At 40.7% G+C, this 22,958-nt stretch overlaps 1 pseudogene; it reads left to right on the forward strand.

The window, feature by feature from the left end:
• Positions 1-22,958, forward strand: part of LOC127453396 (centrosomal protein of 162 kDa-like) — a 47,498-nt pseudogene that overhangs the window by 17,690 nt on the left and 6,850 nt on the right.

Genomic DNA, 22,958 nt, shown 5'->3' on the forward strand with positions numbered 1-22,958 from the left:
CTTATGCCTCATAAGTATAGAAAATGGCTATTATTCCGCACAAACTTTCTTTTGTGACCAGGACAGTGATATTTTGAAATTTACCTATTTCCATTGAGAAAACGGGTGGATTTGTGTCTTTTCGTTCACAAAGTCAGAAAAAAACAACATATGAATCCAAATTAACATGTATTTATACTAAAGTAATACAAAAATGACTACAAAAGATTTAGAAGTGAGTAGTTTTTCGAGAATTACGATTATACTGTAAATCACTTTCACGAATCAGCCCCCAAATGTAGTCTCCCATCATGTTCTTGTTATACTGTCCTTGGTAGCAGCGTTCAAAGTCCAGTATATCCTGATGGAAGCACTTGCCTTGCTCCTCCGAGTACGCTCCTATGTTCTCCTTGAATTTATCAAGATGAGCATCAAGGACATGGACCTTGAGGGACATCCTACAGCCCATTGTGCCGTAGTTCTTCACCAGAGTCTCAACCAGCTCCACATAGTTTTCGGCCTTGTGATTGCCCAGGAAGCCTTGAACCACTGCGACAAAGCTGTTCCAAGCCGCTTTCTCCTTACTAGTGAGCTTCTTGGGGAATTCATTGCACTCCAGGATCTTCTTTATCTGTGGTCCGACGAAGATACCGGCTTTGACCTTTGCCTCAGACAGCTTAGGGAAGAAGTCTTGAAGGTACTTGAAGGCTGCCAACTCCTTATCTAGAGCTCTGACAAATTGTTTCATAAGGCCCAATTTGATGTGCAGTGGTGGCATCAGCACCTTCCGGGGGTCCACCAGTGGCTACCACTTGACGTTGTTCCTCCCCACAGAGAACTCGTTCCGCTGTGGCCAGTCCTGCCTGTGGTAGAGCGCCTTGGTGTCCCTGCTGTCCCAAAGGCAAAGATAGCAGGGAAACTTGGTAAAACCGCCTTGGAGACCCATCAGGAATGCCACCATTTTTAAGTCTCCTATGACCTCCCAGCCATACTCATCATACTTCAAGGCATCCAGCATGGTCTTGATGCTGTTGTAATCCTCTTTGAGTTGCACCGAGTGAGCCAGGGGAAGAGACGGGTACTTGTTACCATTATGGAGCAGAACGGCTTTGAGGCTCCTGGATGAGTTGTCAGTGAAGAGGCGCCACACATTCTGGTTACAGGCGATTCTGATTGCCTTGAACAGACTGGTCACATCGTGGCAGAAGCAGAGCCCATCTTGATGGGTGAAGAAGTTGGAAAAAGGTTGGTGAGGTTTCCTCTGATCTGCGACTTGCACACTTTCATCCAACAAGTTCCATTGCTTGAGCCTAGACGTCAAAAGCTTGGCATTGGACTTGGTGAGACCAAGATCTCTAATCAAGTCGTTGAGGTCTTTTTGGTTGGGGTAGTATAGTTTCCTCTCCTCAGCTCCACCTCTGAAATCCCTTAAAGTCCATATCCTTGATGCTCATCTTGATAAATTCAAGGAGAACATGGGAGCGTACTCAGAGGAGCAAGGCGAGCGCTTCCATCAGGATATACTGGACTTTGAAAGCCGCTACCAAGGACAGTATAATGAGAACATGATGGGAGACAACATTTGGGGGCTGATTCATGTTAGTGATTTACAGTATAATCGTAAATCTCGAAAAGCTACTCCTAAATCTTTTGTAGTCATTTTTGTATTACTTTAGTATAAATGCTAATTTAGTATATAATGTTAATTTGGATTCATATGTTGTTTTTTTCTGACTTTATGTGAACGTTTCTCATTGGAAATAGGTCAATTTAAAAATATCACTGTCCTGGTCACAAAAGCAAATTTTGTGGGGAATAATAGTCATTTTCTATACTTTTGAGGCATAATTAATTAGGAAATAACACTTACTACCCAGGAACCAAAAAAATTATAAACAATTGTTACACAATGTTATAATACATAGGCCTACATTAAAATATGACATTTTTTTCCAGGTAATTCCGAATAGGTGCATCTTGTGAATGAAGGAAAAACAATCCCAAGTGAAATGGATACAGTTCTGCATGTTTTTTGTTTTGTTTTTTTTTTGCTGTTTTGGAATACAATAATGGTAAGACAGGAAAAAATCCTCTGTCATCTTGTTCTCCCCCTTTGTGATAACATTTAAACCACTTGTTTTTCTACTGTTTTGCGCCTACATCTCTATGCTCTTTGCATATTTTCACACAATATACAGATTTACATTTGAGATAAAACATAATTTCTATCATTTTCGGGACACGCGGTTTGTCTCGCGCATCCACAATTGTCTGACTGACTTGTGTCTGACTGGCAAGTTTCTAAAAACTTTAAACAGTTTAGATGCAGTAGACTTACCACTTCGCTGGTGTTCGCGTTTCATTCCGTTGTTGCACTCGATGGTGATCTTGTTGAGCTACGATGGTTATTAAATCCACCATACGAAGAGTGCAAAAGATATGTCCTGTCTCGTGCATGCACAAACACACACACACGCGCGCGTGAGTGAGTGAGTGAGCGAGTGAGAGGTGGAGAGAGAGGAAGAGAGCTGCGCTGCTGCTTTGATCTTGATCAGCTCCGATTCCGATCACACTTTTGTCGACAAAGTTTACAAATTGGCTGACCATCAACATTGATGATGCCTTGTGGGTTTTTTAAATAACCATAATATTCCCACACCATGGACTTCAGCTGCTTGGAGGAGGGAAATAAAGTTTCAGGCCTTGACATTTCAGTGTGCTGCACTCTCTCTGCCGTGCAGTTCGCGTGTGTGGCTTTTAAAATGAAGTGATAGTTCAGTGAAACAGGAGACATATGTCGCAATTTAGAGATTTATTTTATCAAGTTTATATGATGCTTTGTAAATGTAGCCGTAACTGATATTTACAATGGAAACGTTCATTCCTTTACTTGGAATGAAATAAAGCAATTATTTTATTACATTTAAATTAAAGTAATACCATGTATGCAATACTGTGAATTTTAAATGTCAATGGTTTGATAACAGTCTCTTTTTAAAACCATGGTATACCATGAAACCTTGACACAGTTACATTTCTACTCACACACAAACACGCATGCGTACGTGCATATCGTAAAGAAGCAGTTCACCCCCAAATGGAAATTCTATCAATATTTGCACACCTTATTGTTGCTCTGAACACTTTTGACTTTCTGTCTTCCATGGAATGCAAAAAGTGAATGATTAATACGTTTTCACAATGTTTATTTGCCATATAATGAATTTAAATAGTGACTCAAAAAAGGCCAAAAAAACAACATAAAATCACATTAAAAGTAATCAATTAAACTTCTGCATTTTATTCCAAGTATTCTGTGTTCATCAGAATTAAATTTAAGTTATTCACTGTCAACTATTCCTTTAAATTAAACAGAAGAGTGTGTGCTACACCAAACTCTTATTTTAATAGCCCAAGGAAAATCATATTTTCAGAGATCTCCCTTTTAAAAATTAAGTAATATAAATTAAGAGCACATATGAATAGGTATGAAAATGTATTAACATTCTGGAAAATTTGAGCAAGTCATGCTTTTGGAGAACGGTCTTGCTTCAGGGAGTTGCCATGGCACTTTATCACCCACAGGTATTTTTGTGTGTTCAGACTTTGTAAAAAAAAAAAAAAAACCTCAAGGAGCTGTCAGCTCTTCCTCTTAATAATTGGTTCTGAATAAAGACGAAATGTCCACTCAAGTTCATCCATTTTCATTGCCTTACTGCACATATGAGCTTTTTAAGTTTCAACAGAAAACCTTCAGCTCTCTAGCAGCTCTCCCCAGGTATGAATGAATGCCAAATTGTAGGTTTTGTAACAAACAACATTAGTGTTTCTTCTGTAAAAGGGCAATCAGTATTTGCAGGTGAATGTTTTGTTAATGCATATATTTATAGCATTCACTGAAGACATGTATTTCTATGGATACTCCACCCACGTACATACATTAATTTTCACTCGTATGCTGTTTAAATAGCTGTTCAATATCTTGCCAATAATAGATTGTGCTTTTAGCGCAGGTGTGTTATGTAAGTAGGGTTTTTTTCTAAGTATTTTTTTTAGTTCCTTCTGAAGGACTTATCAGAAAAATATAGCATTATTTTAAAAGTTGTGCCGTGAGTTCTTTTTCTGAAGTGGTTTTTGTTGTGCTCGCAAATAATGTCTTCATTTGACATGAAACATTTTCTCCAACAGGATATGAATGTAAACTAGTCCTGTACATTGAGGAATATGGGAATGAAGACCTTTTATCCACAGCTTTGTTAAAGTGCAATCGTTGGTTATCATTATGTGAGAAAGAAAAAATTATTACATTAGGTTGCTACGGTTTATACAGTATATGTTACTCCTGTGAATGTTGTTACTTAGTGCCTATTTATGCCACAACTTGGCTAAGTTGTAACTTACTCATGGCTGGTGCATCTGGCCCCTGAACCTTAATCATTAAACCACAACACTAAACCTGTTGCCATTACTACAATGTTACAATGGATGCGCTGCTTTTGGAAGTCTTTCCCGTTGCATCATACAGAGGAAACATACTTTTAATGACAGCAAGGATTTCTTGGCTTGTGATATTTTCGATTCCCAAAGACCATTATTTTGGAATTGTGTTTCATCACAGAAAACCATGTTTTGAGGCAAAAGCCAACATTCAAATAAAGATGATCTGTGATGTTAACTATAACTGATGTGGAATGGCCAGGTAAAATAAACACATCAGTAGACAAATGGACCATTGAAAGACTGGTGCTAGGCTGTCTGCTGAACAACAAATAGGCATATAATGTCCTTTCTGTCCCATTTACCAGTAATACAGACGTGGAACGTAATGACAACCCTGTGGTACTGAAAAACATGAAAAATACCATATAAATCAAAAGATAAGCTTACACATTGCACATTTTATTTATTTAAAAAAAGGTTGTGATCTGATTATCAGATAGTGTTTTACACAACATAAATATTTTTCTTAATCACTATCTTAGTTTTGCTTCCAGAAAAAAAAAAAATCTTAATTTTAAGGATCTGTAAAAACTATTTTTAAAAATTACCTGAGTAGCAAAACTGCATAAGTTAGGTTAGGTTTATGCTTAATAAAATAAAATAAAAATGTCCTGATTGTGTAAGAAGAAACTTAAATAGAACATATTCTCTGTAAACAAGACTTATAATATAATTATGCTTCTCAGGTAAATTGATCTTGTTAAACGGATGTTTAAATATGTATACACTAAAACAAGACAAAGATTAAGAAAATATTTTAAGCAGCAGCATCTATTCACATGCAACATGTAGGCGTCAGTGTGTATTATCTTCTTTCTCATACCATTAAACGCGGCAGTATCACATGTCTGGATGGCAATATGCATATGATAATTAAATGCAAATGATGTTATTCATAGCAAAAACAGGCATTGTACATGCATATATGGTTATTTTGTGGGGAGGATGGGGTGGGGAATAAAGCATGTGCATGTACACAATCTTCAGATAACTAATAAAGGGAACTTTGCGCAGGTTCCGGTGGTGAAAATTTTTGTTCATACGCAAAATCTGACTTTTGTGAGTATGCCCACTTTTAGGATGAAATCTACGCCAAGTTATATGCATGAGGCCCCTGATATGTAATAATCTCTTATTTTTTACTCTTGGATCATAAGAGTTCTTATATATGAATTAGTTAATTGCAATTATAGGTGTGGCAATTTATCACCAGCCAGACTTTCATAGTTTTGATAGCCTTACACAGCACCCCTTCAATATCCCACCTTTTAATCTGAACAGCCTTCTCCCAAACAAAGCCTTGAATCCTGGACTCTCAATTCAAAAGTCTAATGCTCTACTAACTGAGCTCTCTGGGCAAAAATATCCCATCCCTTTACCAAAGTCATGTTGACCTGTTAAATGCTGATTCTGCAGCTACACAGTGCAGAGGAGGCCAGTAAGAAAGGAAGGCAGAATTTTGGCGAGGCCTCGGACCCAGTGACTGAAGAGAAACTGAAACTCATCGAGAAAGAGATGAAGGAGCAGGAGACTCTGATTCAGGGATACCATCAGGTGTGTCACACACACACACACACACACTCTCTCTCTCTCTCTCTCTCTCTCTCTCTCTCTCTCTCTCTCTCTCTCTCTCTCTCTCTCTCTCTCTCTCTCTTTCACTGTCTCTCTGTCTTTACTCATCTCTCTAGTCATTTTTGTATAGGTTTAGTCATTTTTTCTCTCTTCTAGATCTATTCTTCGAAGTGGTGGTTTGATCCTCAACAATAAGGATTTTTTTGTTGGTTATTTTTCTTTATTTGTGGCAGGCGAACTGTAAGACGTTTCGGAGAGACATATGACAAAAATTCAGTTCAATTCAGTTCAGTGGCACTCTGCCACTCGTGCGCAGCGCAGGCTCTTCTCACAGAACATACACATGCACAGAGTTCTCACTGTTTCTTCTCTGTTTCAGTTTTCTAGAATATTGTCGTCTATAAGAAGGAGCAGTTTGTGTTTACATGCATTGTGAATGCAACAGTGCAGGTTCAATTTATTTTGACATTTTTTATTGCAATATTTATGGCTTCATCCACAGTTTTTCTGACTAACCACTGTGCACCGCCATGGCTGTCATAACAATTTGAAATAGTTTTGAGATCAACATAACTCATCTCATTTCATAGCCCCACGTCATGCAACCACTCGTTAAACTTTGATGAGTGAGGCACTGTCAAAAAAGGTTGTCACGAATGCCACATGATTTTTTCACAATTTTTACACAGTGAATGTGCTAAACATCATAGTGTCTGCTAAAAATAAATGCTGATAGGAGTAAAAACACCGGAGACCGGAAACTGAAAACAGGAACACTTCCACGTTCAGGAAAAAGGTGGATACATAACCGTAACAAATGACATGCAATGAATTGTCATTTGTGCATCATAATTCAGTACAGCCTCAGAAATGGTTCTTGAACAAAAAGTGCTTTTCTACTCTTAAGCCTCCAATTGTATGTTGCAAAACTATCATTATGATAATAATAATAATAATAATAATAATAATATGGTAGTATTTGTTACATTACAAAATAACATTATATATATATTTACTCTTTTTGTGTGTGTGTGTGTGGGCGGGTTTGGGTGGTTTACGAGGACATTTTTTTAGGTTACGAACTGGTAATTACAAGGGTGTAATGCTATAATTGTGGTTTATGAGGACATTTCTAGTGTCCCCATAATTCAAATTGCTTAAAAAACATACTAAACTGTATTTTTTTTTTAAATGTACAAATGCAGAAAGTTTTTTGTGAGGGTTAGGTTTAGGGGTAGGGTTAGGGTTAGGGGATAGAATCTATAGTTCCTACAGTATAAAAATCATTATCTCATTATGTATTCTCACAATTCAGGTTATCCTTATTGTTGCGCTCTGCATGCTAAATGTCAGATAATCATACTACACAAAACTTTTAAGCTTTCAGATCGCTGTAGTTCATTTTGACACAACGAGGCAGGTCATTAAACATAGTTCTTTTTATAAGTGATAAGATTACAATATTACCACTAACAATTTAGAATCACATTTGTAATTGCTGCTCATACTTTCTTTAATGACAGAAGTAGTCATGGCCTTTCCACAAACCACATCCAATTATTTCTTATCTATAACTATAAATGTGCTGAATATATTTGCATTTGGACATTAGTATTCATGTACTACAAATGGATTCAGAGTAAAACATGTCTGAAACGTATTCCTAATATTTTGATGGTTTTGACCATGTAGGAGAATGAGAAACTCTATCTGCAAATAAAAGCACTCCAGGCTCAAAGCAAACAAAATGAGGCTTTGTTCATAGAGAAGCAAAGAACTTCTGACTGAGCTTGTCCTCACCAGGTCAGTGCTCTGAGTGTATGTATAGAGTGTTACAATACATATCACAGCAGGCTTTATGTATTCACACTCTTCTTTGCTGTAGCAGAGATAAAAGCAATATCAATTTCCCTGTCAGGGTCCAGTTGAATACGAACAGCAGCCAAAGAACTGCAAAAAGCTTTGCTGATCAAAGCTTCAGTATTGCAGAGCTGACGAGTCAGGTGCAAGCTGCACAGGTACTGTAAGGAGACCACACAATATCAGTACAGTAGCTCTGTTATGAAAACTAATAAGCTGCCTACTTAGCATTTTAAGGCACCAAAGGCTTGCTACTGAACAACTGTTACAAAAGGTAGTTACAACCAACTATTTTACCCATTATTTGTGTTTGCAGTTGATTTTTATGTTAACGTGATAATGTGGGCTTTTCATGAGGACAGTGTGTGCCATGATTTGGTGGTGTCTACCTAGAGTGGTCCAATTCAGCTACTTATGAGGTTCCATTTTAGTTAGCATGCTGCCTTAGCAGTAATACAACAAAGTAGCTTACAAGGTTTTGGATTTATTTCACATGAAGGTCATCGAGATATGTCATCATGTCACATATTTATATGCAGAGAAATGAGGAGAGACTGCAAGACGAAGTCCGTAGGCTAAAACAGGAGAAACAAGCCCTGCATGTAGACCTGGAGATGATGAGGAAAGAGCGAGACCTTGCCAAAGAGCAAGCAGTTTACATATCAGGTAGGAGTATCAGATGTGGAGGTGTTAAAGTGGCTGTATATTCTGTGGGGTATAATTGTCAGTTTGAAAGCAGAAAGCGTCTAGCTGCATCTGGCAGGTGATAAAGTTTTCGAGCTGAGGATGCTCCAGGAGAAACATCAGGAGGAGGTGACAGTGCTGAAGAAGAGGCTGAAGTGGTATGCAGAGAACCAGGAGCTGCTGGACAAAGATGCAGCCAGACTGCGAGCTGCCACTGCTGAGACTCAGAGACTCACCTTGCATGTGGGGCCACACACAGAAACTGGGTCTCACTCACTAACTGTGCGTAGGCTCGTATTTGCACATAAAACTTGTGTGTGAACTTTTCACACATAAGTATTATTCTTTAGTAGGTTATAATTCATAAATAAGCGCAACATACCTTTAAATATCCCTTTTGAGCAGAGTATTTTTGTTGCTTGTTATGTTTAATCAAGCTGTAATTTTGACAAATTATGCAAACAGTATGAACATACACTCACCGACATCTTTATTAGGAATACAATGGTCCTAATAAAGTGCCCAACATGGTCTTCTGCTGTTGTAGCCCATACTCCTCAAGGTCCAACGTGTTGTGCATTCTGAGATGCTGTTCTGCTCACTACAGTTGTATAGAGATCTAATGGGGCTTTTCCACTGCACGGTACGGCTCGACTCAACTCTGCTCACTTTTTGGGGGTTTTCCACTGTGGATAGTACCTTGGTCGAGGTTCCAAGCGATCCTGTATATATATACAGGATCAGCCACAACATTAACACTACCTGCCTAATATTGTGTAGGTTCCCCTTGTGCCGTCAAAAGAGCACCAACCTGCATCTCAGAATAGCATTCTATTCTTCTCACCACAATTGTACAGAGCAGTTATCTGAGTTACCGTAGATTTTGTCAGTTCGAACCAGTCTGGCCATTTTCTGTTGACCTCATCAACAAGGCATTTCCATCCACAGGACTGCCACTCACTGGATATTTTTGGTGCCATTCTGAGTAAATTCTAGAGACTGTTGTGCATGAAAATCCCAGGAGATCAGCAGTTACAGAAATACTCAAATCAGCTCATCTGGCACCAACAATCATGCCACCGTCCAAATCACTGAGATCAAATTTTTACCCATTCTGATGGTTGATGTGAACATTAACTGAAGATCCTAACCCATATTTGCATGATTTTATACACTGCACTGCTGCCACATGATTGGCTGATTAGATAATCACATGGATGATTGTTGGTGCCAGACGGGCTGGTTTGAGTATTTCTGTAACTGCTGATCTCCTTGGATTTTCAAACACAACAGTCTCTAGAATTTACTCCGAATGGTGCCAAAAACAAAAAACATCTAGTGAGCGGCAGTTCTGTGGACGGAAATGCCTTGTTGATGAGAGAGGTCAACAGAGAATGGCCTGACTGGTTCGAACTGACAAAGTCTATGGTAACTCAGATACCTGCTCTGTACAATTGTGGTGAGAAGAATAGCTTTTGAGTTTTAGCATTCTGAGATGCAGGTTGGCGCTGTTTTGGTGGCACGAGGGGGACCTACACAATATTAGGTAGGTGGTTTTAATGTTGTGGCTGATCGGGAGTCGCGTGACGCCATGAGAGGTTCGGACGTGTGAACGGCAAGCTCTGCGCACTTTGCTAGTTTTTAATACTTTTTATGTCATAAACCGGTGAGATTCGATACACCCTGATTCTTAACTGTTTTATGAAGACAGTATATCAAAGAATTCAAAATCCTCAGGCTCTGGAGACATTAAAAGACACTTACGTGCTCATGCTGATATCCCTGACAAGGCCACAGACCAGGGACTCAATTTGGATGGTGCGGCGGGAGAAATTCAGCGTCAAATGTCCAGCATGTCTGCAATGCTGGCGAAGGTCATCGTAGACTTGGAGGATCTGGTTGTAATATGTCGATCGATCACTTCCATGGAGACAAAATTCTTTGAGTTGGTTACAAGATTGTCGGACGTCGAGAAACGGATCGATTATCTGGAGTCATCGGAGAGGGAATTAGCTGCTAACCCGCTAGCGACCAAGACAGATTTGCAGCACGTTTGGGAAAAACTGGAGGATTTGGAGAATCATAATCGACAAAACAACGTCCAAATTGTTGGAATTCCTCAGCATGAGGAAGGCAGAGATATGGTGAAATTCCTAGACGAGCTCTTCCCGAGTCTGCTCGACATAACAGGCCATAAGCTGGAAATCGAGCAAGCTCACAGGGTTCCGGTTCGGAGATCGGCTTAGGGAGACAGGCCCCAATCAATTCTGGCCAAATTTCTGAGATCATCCGATAAAGATCTCGTGTTACAAGAGGCGATGAGTAAAGGAAAGATTTCTTGGAAGAACTACAGCATTTTCCTGTCCCAGATTTTGCAAATTCGACAAGAGAGAAACGTGATCGATTCAGGGAATGCAAGAATCTCTTACATTAAAGGAAGATCGCTTTTGCTCTGATGTTTCTGGCCAAACTGAGAATAGATACTAAGGATGGCTGTAGAGAATTTACATGCCAACAGCAAGCATTGTCCTTCATAAAAACATTGGAGTGAGTTAGCCATTTGGTGATTTTCATGTTTCTGTTTAGTGGGCCTAACTCACTGAACATACACTCGACTGCCCGAAGAAGCTGGGCGCCTTCTTTGTTTTTTTTGTGCTGGTTCCACCTAGCGGCTGGAGTTTGTTTTGTGTAATATGATTTCTTCGGGACAGCTTGTGGATAAATCTGCACGTTTTTGGTGCTTATGCCTCCTGTGGCATGGAGTTTGTTTTGTGGAACATCTCTTGCAGGACATTGGAGTGATTGGGTCTTTTGTTGTACTCATTTATCGGCCAAATGGGCGGGCTTACTGAACATTTGTTTGACTGTCCAGGGAAACTGAATTTTTTTTTTTTTTTTTTGTGCTGGTTCCGCTAGCGGCTGGAGCTTGTTCTGTGGAGGAAAACTCCTTCGGAACAGTTATGTGGATGAATCTACATGTATTTTGTGTTTATTCCGCTTATTGGCTGTAGTTTGTTTTATAGACTATTTTTTGCTGTGAAATTCTGTCTCACAAAATCTGATTAGAAACACCAGACTTGAGCAATATGACGGCAAGTTGTCACGGGGACTCTAGTAGGCGTACATAGACTATTTGAGTTTAGAGGGGTGGACGCCGGTTGGCGCTGTCGTGCGCGGGGTTAATGTGCACGTTTTTCTTTTTTTTCTTTGTTTGGTTCGGGGGAAAGGTTTGGGGTTTGATTGTTACACTGATGTTGGAATGTGGTCTTTATAATATTGTTTTTGACATACAATCTATTTTTTCTAATATGTCAAATGTTAATATGAGTGGATTTTCTCTCTCCACATGGAATGTGAATGGGTTGGGGCACCCCATAAAAAGAAGGAAGGTTATTTCTATTCTTAAATGTAAGATATATGATATAGTGTTTCTTCAAGAAACGCATCTTTCCCTGCAGGAAGCTGAAAAATTTGTGAAGATATGGGGTGGACATGTTTTCTTTAGTGCTGGCTCAAGTAAGAGCAGGGGAGTCATTACATTGATAAGTAAACATCTTTACAATTAAAATGTCTCAAACAGATTAAAGATAATTTAGGAAGATTCATTATTGTTTTAGCAGAAATTCAGGGGCAAAGGTTGATTTTGGCTAATATCTGCGCACCTAACGCTGATGACCAGGGCTTTTTTATTGATATTGAAGGGATGTTGCAAGCCGCTGGCACCCCTCATTATATAATATTTGGAGGAGACTTTAATTTTTGATGGACTCAGTCCTTGATCATAGTGAAGCAATTGTGTGCAAGCCCCCTAGGGCAACATTGACGCTTCTCAGGATGTGTAAATATATTGGCCTTACAGATATTTGGAGACTTTTGAACCCATCTGGTAGGGACTATAAATGTTTTTCATCAGTCCATAAGATTTATTCTAGAATAGATTTTTTTTTTATATATCTAAGTCCCTCATTTCATCTGTTGTTGATCACTCAATTGGAAACATCTTAGTCTCAGATCACGCCCTGGTGTGTTTAGAGGTGTCGCCACATTCAGAGAAAAAGAAATCATATAGTTGGTGCTTTAATGTAACCCTTTTGAAAAATCCTGAATTTCAACAAATGTTAAAGGCTGAAATGAATGTTTATATGGAGACCAACTGATCCTCAGTGTCCTCTGTGGGTGTGGCTTGGGAGGCACTTAAGGCGGTTCTTAGGGGCCGGATAGTACAGTATGCATCATTCACCAAAAAATCCAAAGCAAGAGAACTGGAAGGGAATATTAAAAGTGCCGAGGCAGAGCTGAAGCGCTGAATGTCATCTGATGGCCGCAGAGAATTGACCCGATTGAAATACAGATATAATACTATTTTGTCGCCGAAGGTGGAGTTTTGGCTATTCAGGGCAAGACAGTCATACTTTGAGTCGGGAGACAATGCAGGGAAGCTTTTGGCTAGATACATAAAGCAGAGAGAGTCTTTTTCTAACATTCCCTCAGTAAAATCTGCTGGTGGGGAAATATTTACCTCGGCCATTGATATTAATAATGCTTTTATAGAATTTTATCTTGATCTTCTCTACTGATGAAGATATTAGGAACTTTGTGGAACAATTAGAACTCCCTAAACGAACAACTGAGCAAAAAATTCTCTTGATTCTGAGATAAACTTGGAAGAGCTTGGTGAGGTAATTAAGGCCTTGCCTGCAGGTAAGGCTCCGGGGCCAGATGGTTTTGCCGCAGAATTTTTTAGATTTTATGCTACAGAATTGGCTCCACTTTTGTTATAAGTTTATACAGAATCATTAAAGAATGGAAAGCTACTGAGGGCCTGGGTAGCTCAGCGAGTAAAGATGCTGACTACCACCCCTGGAGTTTGCGAGTTCAAATCCAGGGCGTGCTGAGTGACTCCAGCCAAGTCTCCTAAGCAACCAAATTGGCTGGTTGCTAGGGAGGGTAAAGTCACATGGTGTAATATAATATTATTTTCGCTATAATGTGGTTCGCTCTCGGTGGGGCGCGTGATGAGTTGTGCGTGGATGCCGTGGTGGATGATGTGAAGCCTTCACATGTGCTATGTCTCCACGGTAATGCGCTCAACAAGCCACGTGATAAGATGCGTGGGTTGACGGTCTCAGACGCGGAGGCAACTGAGAATGGAAAGCTTCCGTCAATCATGACACAAGCCCGGATCAGTCTGATCCTTAAAAAGGACAAAGATCCAAGCGAGTGTAAGAGTTACCTTCCAATTTCCCTGATCCAGCTAGATGTAAAAATATTGTCAAAAATTCTGGCTAACTGATTAAGTTATGACATCTCTTATACGTACATATAGATCAGGTGGGGTTTATGTGGGGCCGCAGCTCTTCTGATAATATTAGGCATTTCATCAATATGATGTGGTCAGTGGCGAATGATCAGACTCCGGTCGCGGCCATCTCACTTGATGCCGAAAAGGCATTTGATATGGTAGAATGGGATTATTTTTTTAAGATTTTGGAAATATACGGGTTCGGGAATACTTTTATTGGATGGATTAAGTTACTTTATAGACACCCGGTAGCGGCGGTACAAACAAATGGTTTAATTTCAGATTATTTTACTCTGGATAATGGCATATGGCAGGGTTGCTCTCTTTCCCCATTATTGTTCTGTCTTGCCCTGGAACCATTAGCTGCTGCTATAAGAAGGGAAGATGATTTTCCAGGGGTGGTGGCGGGAGGTATGGCGCATAAGCTTTTGCTTTATGCAGATGATATTTTATTATTCGTCTCTGACCCCATTAGATCTATGCCTTGCCTCCACAGAATTATTAATTCCTTTTCAAAGTTCTCGGGATACAGAGTCAATTGGTCTAAATCCGAAGCTTTGGCTCTGACAGCGTACTGCCCAGTAACAGCTTTCCAGCCAGGCACCTTCCAGTGGCCTAAACAGGGCATTAAGTATTTGGGCATTTTATTCCCAGCAAATTTTTCTGATTTAGTCAGAGTTAATTTTGACCTTTTAATAAAAAAGTTTTCGAGCGATGTCAGCAGGTGGGCTTCATTACATTTATCGATGATTGGGAAGGTTAATGTTATTAAAATGAATTGTATTCCAAAATTTAACTACCTGCTACAATCTCTCCCTGTAGATGTCCCCCTCTCTTATTTCAAGGAATTTGATAGCATAGCGAAGTCCTTCATTTGGAATGGTAAACGTCCCAGATTGCATTTTAATAAGTTACATAGGCCGATAGACAAAGGAGGGCTAGGCCTACCCAAGATTTTGTTTTATTACTATGTGTTCAGTCTCAGACATTTGGCTCATTGGTCACTTCCACCTGAGAGAGCCCCTCCCTGGTTTGTTATTGAACAGGCAGTTCTTGCCCCTATTTCGCCATTACAAAGCATCTCTATCAAACTAATCGGAAAAGTTAAGTTACACCCCATTATTTTGCATTTACACTCGGTATGGACTAAAGTGTCCAGATTGTTTAAATTGGACACTTATTTAAATGCTGCCTCGAGCATATGGCAGAACCCAAGACTATGTATTGGCAAGTCTCCTTTCTGCTGGCCGGAGTGGATTGTGAGGGGGGTTGCTACACTCGGTGACCTATATGAAGGTGGTGTGTTGAGATCATTTGAAAACTTGGTCCAACATTTTGGGATCCCCAGACCTCAGTTTTATAGGTATTTACAACTGCGCCACCTGCTTTGCACTATTTTTGGGAGTAGCTCACATCCCCCTAAGGAGGCAGATGCTTTGGGAGAGGTGATTGCGGCTTTTGGAAAAGGTCATGAGGCATCAGTGTACTACTCCCTGTTAATTCAGAGTATGGGGGACGGAGCCTTAACTTCTCTCAAGAGAGTATGGGAGAAAGATTTCAACTTGGCATTGGAGGAAGGAGTGTGGGCTAAGATTCTTAAAAACGTTAAGTCTGCATCTAGTGATGCAAGGGTGCGTCTTATACAATTCCAAATTTTGCATAGATTTTATTGGACCCCCTCTAGTCTGTATAGGCTTGGTCTTAAAGACACACCCACCTGCTGGAGATGCCAGTTGGAGGATGGAAACATGGCCCATGTTTTTTGGTGGTATGTCGAGATCCAAAAATTCTGGTCGAAGGTTCAGAATTTTGTGTGCGACGTGGTGGGCACTCAGGTTTCATTTTGCCCCAGACTTTGTGTTCTGAGTGATGGGGCGGTCATCAATGTGGGGGATGGCCATATAGGGAACTGGGTTCTGACATGTGTGATGATCGCCAGGCAGGTTATTTTGAGGGGTTGGAGGTCAGCTGGTGTGCCCCCATATCCGGAGTGGTGCACGGAGGTGGGGAGGGTGGCAGCTTATGAGGAGGTGTCATCTGGAAGACGGGGTGGCTTGGATAAGTTTGTTTGGAAATGGGGCAGGTATTTGGAGTTTTTGGAGGGCTCTCGGGTGGGGTGTGGAGAGAGTAGTGTATTATAGTTTGTATGATTATTATGTGTGTGTATGTATGTATGAATGTGTATATATATGTATATGTATTTATGTTTGAATATGTATGTATGTATATTGACCACAGGGTTGTTTTTTTTGGGGGGGGGGGGTCGGGGAGGGGGGTTGTGGGGTTTAAATGTTGATTTATTTATATATATATATATATATATATATATATATATATATATATGTATATATACATATATATATATGTATATATATATATATATATATATATATATATGTTTACAATTTATTGTAAAAAATTTTAAATAAAAAAAAAAATAGTGATGGTGCTGTTTTTTACATCAGTAATGTCCTGACTATGCTTTGTGATCAGTTGAATGCCACTTTGGTGAATTAAAGTACCAATTTCCTGCCGAAGCATTTGGCCGTCCAGTGTATACAGTTGAAGTCAGAAGTTTACATACACTAAGTTAACTGTGCCTTTAAGCAGCTTGTAAAATTCCAGAAAATGATGTCAAGCCTTTAGACAATTAGACAATTAGCTTCTGATAGGAGGTGTACCTGTGGATGTATTTTAAGGCCTACCTTCAAATTCAGTGCCTCTTTGCTTGGCATCATGGGAAAATCAAAAGAAATCAGCCAAGACCTCAGAAAAAAAATTGTGGACCTCTACAAGTCTGGTTCATCCTTGGGAGCAATTTCCAAATGTCTGAAGGTACCACATTCATCTGTAAAAACAATAGTATGGAAGTATAAACACCATGGGACCATGCAGCCATCATACCGCTCAGGAAGGATATGCATTTTGTCTCCTAGAGATGAATGTATTTGGTGTGAAAAGTGCAACTCAATCCCAGAACAACAGCAAAGGACCTTGTGAAGATGCTGGAGGAAACAGGTAGACAAGTATCTATATCCACAGTAAAACGTGTCCTATATCGACATAACCTGAAAGGCTGCTCAGCAAGGAAGAAGCCAATGCTCCAGAACTGCCATAAAAAAGCCAGACTACAGTTTGCAAGTGCACATGGGGACAAAGATCTTATTTATTAGAGAAATGTCCTCTGGTCTGATGAAACAGAAATTGAACTTTTTGGCCATAATGACCATTGTTATGTTTGGAGGAAAAAGGGTGAGGCTTGCAAGCTGAAGAACACCATCCCAACTGTGTAGCATGGGGGTGGCAGCATCATGTTGTGTGGGTGCTTTGCTGCCAGAGGGACTGGTGCACTTCACAAAATAGATGGCATAATTAGGAAGGAAAATGATGTGGATATATTGAAGCAACATCTCAAGACATCAGCCATGAAGTTAAAGCTCGGTCGCAAATGGGTCTTCCAAATGGACAATGAAGCATACCTCCAAAGTTGTGGCAAAATGGCTTAAGGATAACAAATTCAAGGTACTGGAGTGACCATCACAAAGCCCCGACTTCAATCAGATAGAAAATTTGTGGGCAGAACTGAAAAAGCGTGTGCGAGCAAGGAGGCCTTCAAACCTTTAATGGGCCAAAATTCCAACAACTTATTGTGAGAAGCTTGTGGAAGGCTACCCAAAATATTTGACACAAGTTAAACAATTTAAAGGCAATGCCACCATATACTAACAAATTGTATGTAAACTTCTGACCCACTGGGAATGTGATGAAAGAAATCAAAGCTGAAATAAATAATTCTCTCTACTATTATTCTGACATTTCACATTCTTAAAATAAAGTAGTAATCCTAACTGACCTAAGACAGGGAATGTTTTCTACAATTAAATGTCAGGAATTGTGAAAAATGAGTTTAAATGTATTTGACTAAGGTGTATGTAAACTTCTGACTTCAAATGTTTGTGTATATGTGTGTGTGTATATATATATATATATATATATATACACTATATTGCCAAAAGTATTCGCTCATCTGCCTTTAGACGCATATGAACTTAAGTGACATCCCATTCTTAATCCATAGGTTTTATTATGACGTCGGCCCACCCTTTGCAGCTATAACAGCTTCAACTCTTCTGCGAAGGCTTTCCACAAGGTTTAGGAGTGTGTTTATGGGAATTTTTGACCATTCTTCCAGAAGCGCATTTGTGAGGTCAGACACTGATGTAGGACGAGAAGGCCTGGCTCGCAGTCTTCGCTCTAATTCATCCCAAAGGTGCTCTAGCGGGTTGAGGTCAGGACTCTGTGCAGGCCAGTCAAGTTCTTCCACACCAAACTCGCTCATCCATGTCTTTATGTGCCTTGCTTTGTGCACTGGTGTGCAGTCATGTTGGAACAGGAAGGGGCCATCCCCAAACTGTTCCCACAAAGTTGGGAGCATGGAATTGTCCAAAATCTCTTGGTATGCTGAAGCATTCAGAGTTCCTTTCACTGGAACTAAGGGGCCAAGCCCAGCTCCTGAAAAACAACCCCACACCATAATCCCCCCTCCACCAAACTTCACAGTTGGCACAATGCAGTCAGACAAGTACTGTTCTCCTGGCAACCACCAAACCCAGACTCGTCCATCAGATTGCCAGATGGAGAAGCGTGATTCGTCACTCCAGAGAACGCGTCTCCACTGCTCTAGAGTCCAGTGGTGGCGTGCTTTACACCACTGCATCCGACACTTTGCATTGCACTTGGTGATGTATGGCTTGGATGCAGCTGCTCGGCCATGGAAACCCATTCCATGAAGCTCTCTACGCACTGTTCTTGAGCTAATCTGAAGGCCACATTAACTTTGGAGGTCTGTAACGATTGACTCTGCAGAAAGTTGGCGACCTCTGCGCACTATGCGCCTCAGCATCCGCTGATCCCGCTCTGTCATTTTACGTGGCCTACCACTTCGTGACTGAGTTTCTGTCATTCCCAGTCACTTCCACTTTGTTATAATACCACTGACAGTTGACTGTGGAATATTTAGTAGCGAGGAAATTTCACAACTGGACTTGATGCACAGGTGGCATCCTATCACAGTAGCACGCTGGAATTCACTGAGCTCCTGAGAGCGGCCCATTCTTTCACAAATGTTTGTAGAAGCAGTCTGCATGCCTAGGTGCTTCATTTTATACACCTGTGGCCATGGAAGTGATTGGAACACCTGAATTCAATTATTTGGATGGGTGAGCGAATACTTTTGGCAATATAGTGTATATATATATATATATATATATATATATATATATATATATATATATATATATATATAATAGTGGGGTGAGCAAGAGACAGACACAGTGGGTGTGGCGTCAGGCACTTATGTCTGTGGGGGAATTATTGTCCAAAATAAACAGGAAGTTTTGCAACCTAGCAGTGCAATTGAGGCTTTGTGAAGGTCAGGGAGTGAAGAAAGGGTTCTGTCCAGGTTAAAGGGTTGGGATCTGGGTGGCTGGTTCTCCAAAGTGCTCTGGCTTATCTGGGCCACAGCGAGTGAGGGGAATGGTATCCTGGCACAGAACACGCGTGTGCTCCTATATGAGAAGCAGGCCCTAGAGATGCACCTAATTTGCTAGAGGAGAGGGGCACTATGTTCTTAAAGGCAGTGGTGATAAGGCTCTATTTAAAGTGAAAATTCTCTCATCAGTTACTCACCCTCTTGCCATCCCAGATGTGTGTGATTTACTTTCTTCTGCAGAACACAAATTAAGATTTTTAGAAAAATTTCTAAAATGGGTACCAAATTTTTGAAGCTCCAAAAAGCACATAAAGGCAGCATAAACGTTATCCATATGACACCAGTGGTTAAATCCATATCTTCAGAAGCAATATGATAAGTGATGGTGAGAAACAGATCAATATTTAAGTCCTTTTTTACTATCAGTCTTCACTTTCACATTCTTATCCTTTTGTTTTTGGCAATTCGCATTCTTTGTGCATACCAACACCTCCTGGCATTAAGGAGAATTTTGTAAAAAAGGACAGAAATATTGATCTGTTTCTCATCCACACCTATCATTTCACTTCTGAAAACTTAGATTTATCCACTGGAGTCTTATGGATTACTTTTGTGCTGCCTTTATATGCATTTTGGAGCATAACAATTTTTGTACCCATTCACATGCACTGTGAGGACCTACAGAGCTGAAATATTTTTCTAAAAATCTTCATTTGTGTTCAGCAGAAGAAAGAAAGTCATACACATCTGGGATGGCATGAGGGTGAGTAAATGATGAGTGAATTTTCATTTTTGTGTGAACTATCCCTTTAACTTCAGGTGCTTATCATGTGCTGCCAAACAATGCCAGGGAGGGGCGTGTCATTCCATCACATAATATATTTACATATAAATTTATTAGGAAGTGAATAACTAAGTGACCCTACAATAAGTCTTATTTATTTTAGAGAATTAAAATGTACATATTTCTGCATAAAAGTGCTGCAGATCGCGTGTAGTCATCTATATGTCTATATGAAAGTTGTTTTTGTTATTGTATGTGCACAATCAGTGTTTTAACTGGTTTTGAGAACTTAACTGAAAGCATGTAACTGATGTGTGTCTTCATTTAGGTGGAAAAGCTAAAGACGGAGTTTAACAGGAGAGCCAATGAACAGCAGAAAAAGGCGAAGGAGAGGGCGGGTGAAGCTAAAAGAGTCCAGGATCTGGAGCGACAGGTCAGACACAACATCTCTACACTTTCCAGCTCCCTGATTCTGCAGATGCTGCTTATGTAGTTGCATGTTCTCTTCTTTTATGCTTTGTTTCCTGAGAGCTGGAATTATGCAGCCATTTCTGCAAATAATAGTAGCACATTTGTCTGAGTATAGAGTCAGATGCCAGTTTCCCCACCACCTGCTCTCCATTATAAATGCTTTTCTTTGACTGACGTGCCTCTGGTAAGCTATATATTTAATGGCATTGAATTTAATACAACGAGACAAATTGCTGGTAAAACACCTCACCAATGTTATGTGGCCTATGTACTTTCATAGTTAGGTTGCAGAAAGCATGTGATGTTTAAGTACAGCACAAAATTAAGCAAACAGAATTTTGGGTGAGAGCCCTGAAAGTTAGATTATCTGTTCATATAAAATTCCGACCCTGATCTGAGTTTCAAGGCACTAAAATGCTTGTTTTACATTTGCCCTTAGGGCTGGGTGGTATGACGTTATATGTACTGCTGGTAGAAATGTGTCAGCCCATTAAGTTTCTGCTACACCATGGCACTGGTCATAAACAGACACTGAGTCAAAATCCACTTTGGTTTTCTATTTTAAGGCCACTCCCTCCTAGTGTAGACATGGTGGTGTAGGGTGTTTATTGTTGCTAAGCGACATCACAACTTAGCACAATAATATCTAATTCAACTGATGTGCAGTCACAGATGTGAGCTGTCATATATTCCCTGTTTTTGTGTTGACTTTTATCTTGACATTCTTGTTTAGTTCCTGTTTCCTGTTAGTTTGTAGTCCTTTTGTAGTTTCATTTTATGATTGGTTTTCCCCTGACTGTTTTCCCCAGGAGTTCCTCATTTCCTTGTTTGCCCATGTGTATTTAAGCCCTTGTTTCCCCTGGTTTCTTTGTCAGTCTTCACATGTGTTGTCATGTTCTGTGCTTGGATTCCCATGTTTTAGTTTCATTTTATTCTGAGTTACTTTGTTTATCTTTGGTTTCTATTAAAAGCTGCATTTAGATCCTCATTCCACATCTGCCTCATTACAAAAAGACTGACCATCCGAAATGGATCTAGCAGCATGCTATATCCAGTTGAGCCGAGCAAACTTACCAATTAGAGAATACTCTCGTCTGTTTAGCACCGTTGCCAGATACACTGGATTTACCGATTCCCACTTGAAGTCCTTGTATCAGATCGGCCTCCTAGCTCACAAGTGGAGGGAATTGCCAGAGACTGGTGATTACAAGTGGGAGGAATATGTGGAGTTCATTTTAGAGACATTCGCTTCTGAGGAACCTCCTCTCTCAACCCCGGTTCCAGTTTCCGAGTCTTCTACGCCTCAGCCTGTTCCATGTCATGTCACAGCAACGCCTCAGTCTGCTCCACGCCATATCACCACCAAGTTTAAGTCTACTCCACGCCATACCACAGCCCAGCCTCCCACAGCCCTTGTTTCCAAGTTAAATTATTCACCACTTATGACGGTGCGTAGGGTCACGCCTGCCACGGCCAACGAGCCAGCGCCCACGCCTGCCACGGCCAATGAGCTAGAAGCCTCGTCCGTCCCAGAGCCAGCGTTGCCAGCCTCGTTCGTCCCAGAGCCAGCGTTTCCAACCTCATCCGTCCCAGAGCCTGCGTTGTCAACTTTGGCCATCCGGAAGAGGAGAAGAAAAGTTTCTGTTCCCAAGTCTCTTCCCGTGTACACAACCACGGAGGTCGTTCCCGAGTTTCCACCCATGTTCACGACCACAGAAGTCATTCCTGAGTCTCCACCCATGTTCACAACCACAGAGGTCATTCATGAGTCTCTGCCCATGTTCACGATCACAGAGGTCATTCCTGAGTCTCTGCCCATGCCTGCCATCTCCTGGCCATCCGCCTGATCTGCCCTGGTCTCCCTGGTCTCCTGGCCATCTGCCTGATCTGCTCTGGTCTCCTGGCTGTCCGCCTGATCTGCTGTGGTCTCCTTGGTCTCCTGGCCATCCTCCTGATCTGCTCTGGTCTCCCTGGCCTCCTGGCCACCCACCTGATCTGCTCTGGTCTACTTGGTCCTCCAAGCCTGCAGTGTCTCTCTGGCACTCCATCCCTCCGGCTCCGCCTTGGTTTCAAACCTCCCTGACCTTGCCTTGATCCTCTGCTCCCCTTGCCCCTTGTGCCCCCCTGAACTACCTGTTTTTCCCCACACTCCATGGACAATTTGTTTTTGTTTTTTGGAGTGTCTGTAATCTGCTCCTTAAAAGGGGGGGCTCTGTCATATATTCCCTGTTTTTGTGTTGACTTATGTTGAAATTCTTGTTTAGTTCCTGTTTACTTTTTAGTCCTTTTTGTAGTTTCATTTTTATGATTGGTTT

Source organism: Myxocyprinus asiaticus, chromosome 15 (assembly GCF_019703515.2).
Source record: "Myxocyprinus asiaticus isolate MX2 ecotype Aquarium Trade chromosome 15, UBuf_Myxa_2, whole genome shotgun sequence".
Taxonomy (NCBI): Eukaryota; Metazoa; Chordata; class Actinopteri; order Cypriniformes; family Catostomidae; genus Myxocyprinus; species Myxocyprinus asiaticus.